The following is a 6,000-nucleotide window of genomic DNA, read 5'->3' as shown; positions in this document are numbered from 1 at the left end:
ATGCAGGTCTGACAAACATGTAACAGCTTTTTCAAATTAAAACTGCACTAATGTTTTGTTCATGCCTGTGAAATGGTCTCCCATGTCTTTAACATGCACCCTGGACTGTATGCTTTTCAAGAACTGTGAAAGCCTCAAGCTTATAATTTGCAAAATAATGAAGCAAATTACTTTCTGCTAAGTTTATGGTTTTTCTTTTTTATTTTCACTTTTAAACTAGAAAAATTCTGAACATTCTATAAGGGGCTTTGTTTATCATCCTTTCTACATTTGAGATTTCTAATTCCCTTTATGTGTTCTTATTTAATCAAAAGATTTTACAATGGGGACTATCACTTAAATAGGGATACCAATTAATAATAACTAGGAATCATTAAAATTACAAGCTGAAAAGACCTACTGCATTGTTTAAACCACTCCCCAGCTATTTTAGGATTGTTCCCTATAGTATAATTTCCAGGGCTTTGTTTGGTCCAGTTGTAAAAGACTTTTACTTCTTTTCACTATTCTCCCAAGAATGCTATCAGAGTGTTCAAGGCCTCCTTAACATTTACTGAATTTGATAATTTCAGCTAAACTTGTCTCCTTATATATGGATATGAAGTATCCCTTTTGGTTACCTCAGCATTTTTTTCCTCCTCTTTTTATTGTTTTGGATTTTCCATTATCTTTGAGGTATTTTTTCTTCCTTAAGTTCATATCTGAACTTAAGGTGTTTGGTTTTAAGCTTTTCCCATAACTCGTTCCCTACAGTTTCTTAATTGTTTTTATTGTCTTTTTGCTTCTTCAATTTGTTAACAGCTCTGTGAGCTGGCTCCTCCTCCCTGATGAAGGCAATGGGAAAAAAATAAATAAATGAATAAAAGTGAAAGCATGTTATTGTTCAGAACTGCAATTTTTATCCCATTTTCATAATCAGTTTCTTTTTCTTCAGCTTCAAGTTTATTAGTATTTTGCAGTTTTAGTATCTACTATAACTAGAACTATGTCTATCCTGCATGCACATAGTCATCAGCTCACTCAACCGATTCTCCTAGCTGGCAGGCCTTCTATTAACTTGACTATATATGACTACCTTCTACAATATAAGATACAATTCACATTCTGCCAATTTGGAATATGGGCAGAATTTGCTTGAAACTCTATGTGCCTGTGTGGGTACACTTAGAGGACATGATCAGTAATCTTGAGCATCTGAAGCTAGCAACATTGATGAAAATACTATTTAGTCATAATCTTTTGCCATATATCAGAAGTATAGCTTCCATATTCACATGAAAGCTGCACTATGAATATTCTGAAACTGTCATCTGTAAGATGCCTACTATTTTAGGTACTTTTTCTCCAAAATAACATTAAATGTTCATATTGCTCAAGACAGTAAAATGGTTCCCTCATATGTGTGGCTCTAAATGAAGAATGCTTGGGCAGGGAAACCAAGTGGGTTAGCCTGTTTATAAGGAGTCACCAAGGTTTCATCTAACACTGCATGTTTGATTCCCGTGATTTCTTCTCTCATTTGTTATTGACTGTTGACATTTTGGACAATGTATTGAAGAAAATTATGCTTGGGGTCTACAGCAAGTGGTTATTCAATATCTTAGGGAATTTCTGAATATATAGATGGAAACATACACATTCTTTTTCTCAGTGGTTCATGGGGACTAGACACTGGACAGGTTTAGTATAAAAACTTTATAACTGTGAGAACAAAATAGTGTACAACCACTTTACTGATACTGAAGAAAACTTACGCCTCATTTGTGCATAAATTACTAACTTGAGCACAGTGTGAGCAAAATCTTGTGTATAACCTGAGACAAGGTCTGCTTGAAATAAAATAATTTCCTTTCCTCTGAGCCTTACCAAGATTCTGTTTTGTCTGAGTTTTCTGGTGAAGCCCACTTATTAAGGTGTACTTTCCACCGTATCCCTTTGTGGTGCTGGAGCAACATTTGCAAGATGTTCTTTTGAGTTTCATCAAAGTGATCTTTACACCCCCCTTACTGAATATTTTATGATCAATACTAACTTACTGCTTTAACAAAAGCCACAAAGTTGGAAGATATCAGAGATTATCAGGGAACTGTTCTTCATACACTGGCAAGGACTGTTTTTCAGACACACTTAGGGATGTTGAGGCATAGATTTAGCTACTGGAATGTCCAGTATCTGGTAAACACTTTGTTAGCACCATCTTTTGGGGCTAATCCTACAAATAGTTTAGTTAACCCATTAGCCCATGATGCCCAGTCTCCTTTCCTACTGGAGATTTCACAAGAGCCAACTGTTCATATCAGAAGGTTGCTCAACTACAGGTGGTAAAAGTAGTTACCCAATCCATGTGTACTCAGTAAGTGCTTAGGCTTAGTGGCTATCATAATGCCTTGGGCTGGTGTTTCTAAGCATTCTAAATTCCAGTATTAGGAGAAGATAGGAAAGATTAGAGAATGAAAGGATTAGTTGCACTATAAGTGCTTTCTTTCCCTGAGCATTTGCCGCTGTTCATTTTCACTGTTAGTAAATACAATGTGAGCCAAGAAATAGCACCTTAATAGATTCATTATGTGGAAAACTGCTTGTTTTCTAAAAATAATACAAAAGAAACACATTTTAGCTTTAACACATTTAGGTTAGAGTTCAGATTATGATTTCATATTCCAGGAAAATAGTAGCATTGTATGCTTTAACTTTTTCCTATCATGCTATGTTTACCAGCCTGGTAAGCAGTCTGCTGCAAGGCTGGGGAATATATCTGCTATCTTTTGAAAGCATAAATGTTTTAAATGGACTGTGATTACAAAACTGCACAGCCTGAGTTTTCTGTCCAGTACAAAAGGGGTTAAAATTTAATAAGTGTTGGACAGGAGGAAGAGAAAAAACCCTAGGCAGAATGTCTCCACACAGAGAAACAGAGAACAGTTAATTTGTGCTCCAAACTGCCAAGGACAGCAGAAAAAAAAAAAAAAAAAAAAAAGCAACTGGTATAAATAATTAAAACAGAGATTAGATAAATATTTGGGGAGGGGGTACTGTGATGGTGTAATTGCTGACGTTGATAAGAGGTGGACTTCTGTCCTTCCTGGCCCCTTTTTTTCGACGGTGTCCTTACGATCCATTACTTAGTAGCCTGACATATGCCATAATTTTTAGGGTTTAAACCACATTTTTTTATAAGCTTGCGTAAGAATGAACTGTAGAACACAGGCTGGGATATGACTCTGTCGTGCAATATGGCTTTATGATTCATTCGTTTTCCCAGACTTTATTTCTCCAGAGCTAGTCCTGGGTTGGCATCCTGAGCCCTGCAAAGACACACAGGGCTGAGTGGAAGGAATATAAATGCTTCACTGGAGCCAGACTCAGGCTGGGGCAGTTGCTGTCAATATACTGAAGCTGAAATACATTGACAGGGCGGTGGGGGAGGTGTTCTGCAGTACTGCAGATCCCAGGAATACCTTATCTTGGGAGCAAGGAATTAGATTTTTTTTTAAAAAACATTCACCAACACGGTTGTTTCTTGCTTCAGAGATAAACAGCTACAATGTCAGGTAACCGACATAGCCTGTTTTTTATTGTATAAAAGGGAAAAAAACTCAAACAAACATATTTTAGTAGTAATGAATAGATTTACACATTAACACAAAAATATTACTTAAAGACTATAAGAAATTAAGCTAATCTTTAACAAATGAAATGTTTTTCTATAGAAGGAAAGGGAAGCAAGCAGGCAACTTACAATGGAATACTAAATTTGCAGTGTGCAATTTATAACAAAGCCTTTAAAATAAAGCTTTCATTAAAATACTCTTCAGAGCTCAGAAATACTTGCAAACACATCAAAGGACACAAGAGCTCTATTAATCTATCAATTAAACCACTTTGATTTTTCATGTCTGTTTTCCTATGTTCACATTCTTATCTTTTATGAATTTTTAACCTTAAAAAAATATCCCACATGAATTGCAGGCTTCCGTGTCACAGCGGTTTATATGGTAATCTCGGGGTGTCATCTTTTACCCTGCGGTGACTGCACATACCCTCGAGAGGTGTTCTCACTCACGCACTGCAGCCAGACTGTATGGCGAGCTCAGCCTGGCTCTCTTGGAGACAGGGAAATGCAAGGTACCATTTTTTTATTTTTTTTTTTAGCAGACTGTAAACGATTCCTATTCTTTGCTCCACAGAACATCCGATGTGGTGCCCAATCGGCTGAGAAAGCTGCACAGACGTCAGTGTCTGTGTGTGTGTGTGTGCGAGCGTGTGTCTGCACAGCCAACTGCAGCTGGAACCTCCATTAGAGCAGCCCTATTGATTTCTGGTTCACACTGCAGTAACAGGGCTGGAGCGTGCGGAAGGAGATTGGGGGCGGGGGGGGGGGGGGGGGGGGGGGTTTGGTTAGAGAGAGAGAGAAAAAGGCAGGGGAAAAAAATCCCAGGATGGCTTAAAAACAGGAATTAATGGAAGGCACATCGGGTTGTCTGCGCATATGTACAGCACATACATGGCTGTTTCCAGAGATGTGCCACTGCGCTGTTTCCTTAAGAAGAAAGAAAGAGGAGGAAGGGAGAGGAGGGGGGGGGGGGGGGGGGGGGGGGGGGGGAGAAAAGAACAAAAACCAGTCAGAGCAATCCCCGCACCTCAAATAACAACAGTCTGCCGAGGTTTCAGATCCAGTGCATGTTCGATGTTTTCTTGCTGCTATGCTTTGCACACCGAAGCTGTCTGCAAAATGTTTCTGTTTCATTGAAGGACTGCAGGAGATGCCCGCTTTAAATTGCTCTTTCTCTGTGCACCCTGTTATCTGCGGGAGGTGGTTGGGGGGTAGAAATTCTATTCGGAGTCTGTCAAATGTAGTGCACAGAGAGCTCCAGGAAGTTGCTCTGCATTTACTGACAGTCATTTTCTCTTGATGCATAATGCACAAGGTGCCATTGCAAGCTGAGGTGTAAAAACAGGGAAAAATGATGTTTATGGTAGTGACTGAGCTTTCCTCTTCCTCTGAGGTTTCTTTCCCAGCTAATATCTGGGAATAATTTATAGCTGCATGTTAATATGTTGTCTTCGTATTTCAGCACATCTGCGAAGAAAATCCCTGCAAAGAGTGTCTTTTCACAATCGCTGTATGTCATTCTGGCAAACTATAACTGTGAGCAGTACACTATTAAGGGGGGAAAACCCCCCAGCACTGTTATCTGGTTAGGGAGTGGGGGCAGGGGCGACGGTAATACCTTTAAAAAAACGAAAAGCGGTAAGCCATTATTAGCAAAAGCTATATTGAGCATGCTTGCCAGACAGGCAGTGCAGCTCAGCTCTAGTTCCGCCCAGACATGTGCCTTGCCATTTTCATTTTAATCAGTCTGCTCAGGATGGCTGCTGATTCATTTTGCGGGATGGCCCCCTGGGAGCCAAGGTGGAAGCCTGAGGCGAGCTGCTATTGCATCAATGCAGCACTCCAGATCAGACACAGGGAGGGGAGACAAGGCTTCGGCAGCAGATCGCGTTCAAAATACCAGCCTTGCTATTAAAAAAAAAAAAAAAAAAAAACCTCCCCAGACAAATAAAACCTCCATCGGAATAATAAAAATAAAAGAAGGAAAAACCCCAAACTCCATCCCGTCCTCCCGCACCGTCTTCTCCCTCCCCCCCCCCCAACAAATAATTAAATAAAACACAATTAGCAGAGAAAAATCTCTTCTGCTCCTTCCCCTCGCACGCTGGAATCGCTGGAGCTACCATTTCTTTTCACAACTCCTCGTTTAAAAAGAAAAAGAACGCTCTCTATTTCTCTATTTACCTGATAACTAGCTGGGGGTGGGATACCTGATTTAGCTGGAGACTTTGATTTGTGGGATTGACAACCTTATTATGCAGTGAGCTTATTATTGATATTATTCTGCTCTCGGTTGCCATGACCACCTTGTGAGAGACATTCAATTTTCTCTCTTCCATCATCATTATCTATGAGGCCATCTGTTGTGGAAAATGAATTCAGCCTCA

General features: G+C 39.6%; 1 protein-coding gene across 1 annotated transcript in view; it reads left to right on the top strand.

Moving 5' to 3' along the window:
- The first annotated feature begins 4,107 nt into the window (after positions 1–4,107).
- The window catches only part of MYT1L (myelin transcription factor 1 like), a 331,525-nt gene continuing 329,632 nt past the window's right edge, over positions 4,108–6,000 (top strand). Inside the window, exon 1 of the mRNA XM_072036410.1 lies at positions 4,108–4,125. The gene's annotated coding sequence lies outside the window, so the exon portion shown is untranslated. The remainder of the gene's footprint in view (positions 4,126–6,000) is intronic.

Source organism: Anas platyrhynchos, chromosome 3, assembly GCF_047663525.1.
Source record: "Anas platyrhynchos isolate ZD024472 breed Pekin duck chromosome 3, IASCAAS_PekinDuck_T2T, whole genome shotgun sequence".
NCBI classification, from domain to species: Eukaryota; Metazoa; Chordata; class Aves; order Anseriformes; family Anatidae; genus Anas; species Anas platyrhynchos.
Note: the sequence above shows the minus strand (reverse complement) of the source record. Positions and strands in the feature narration are given on the sequence as shown.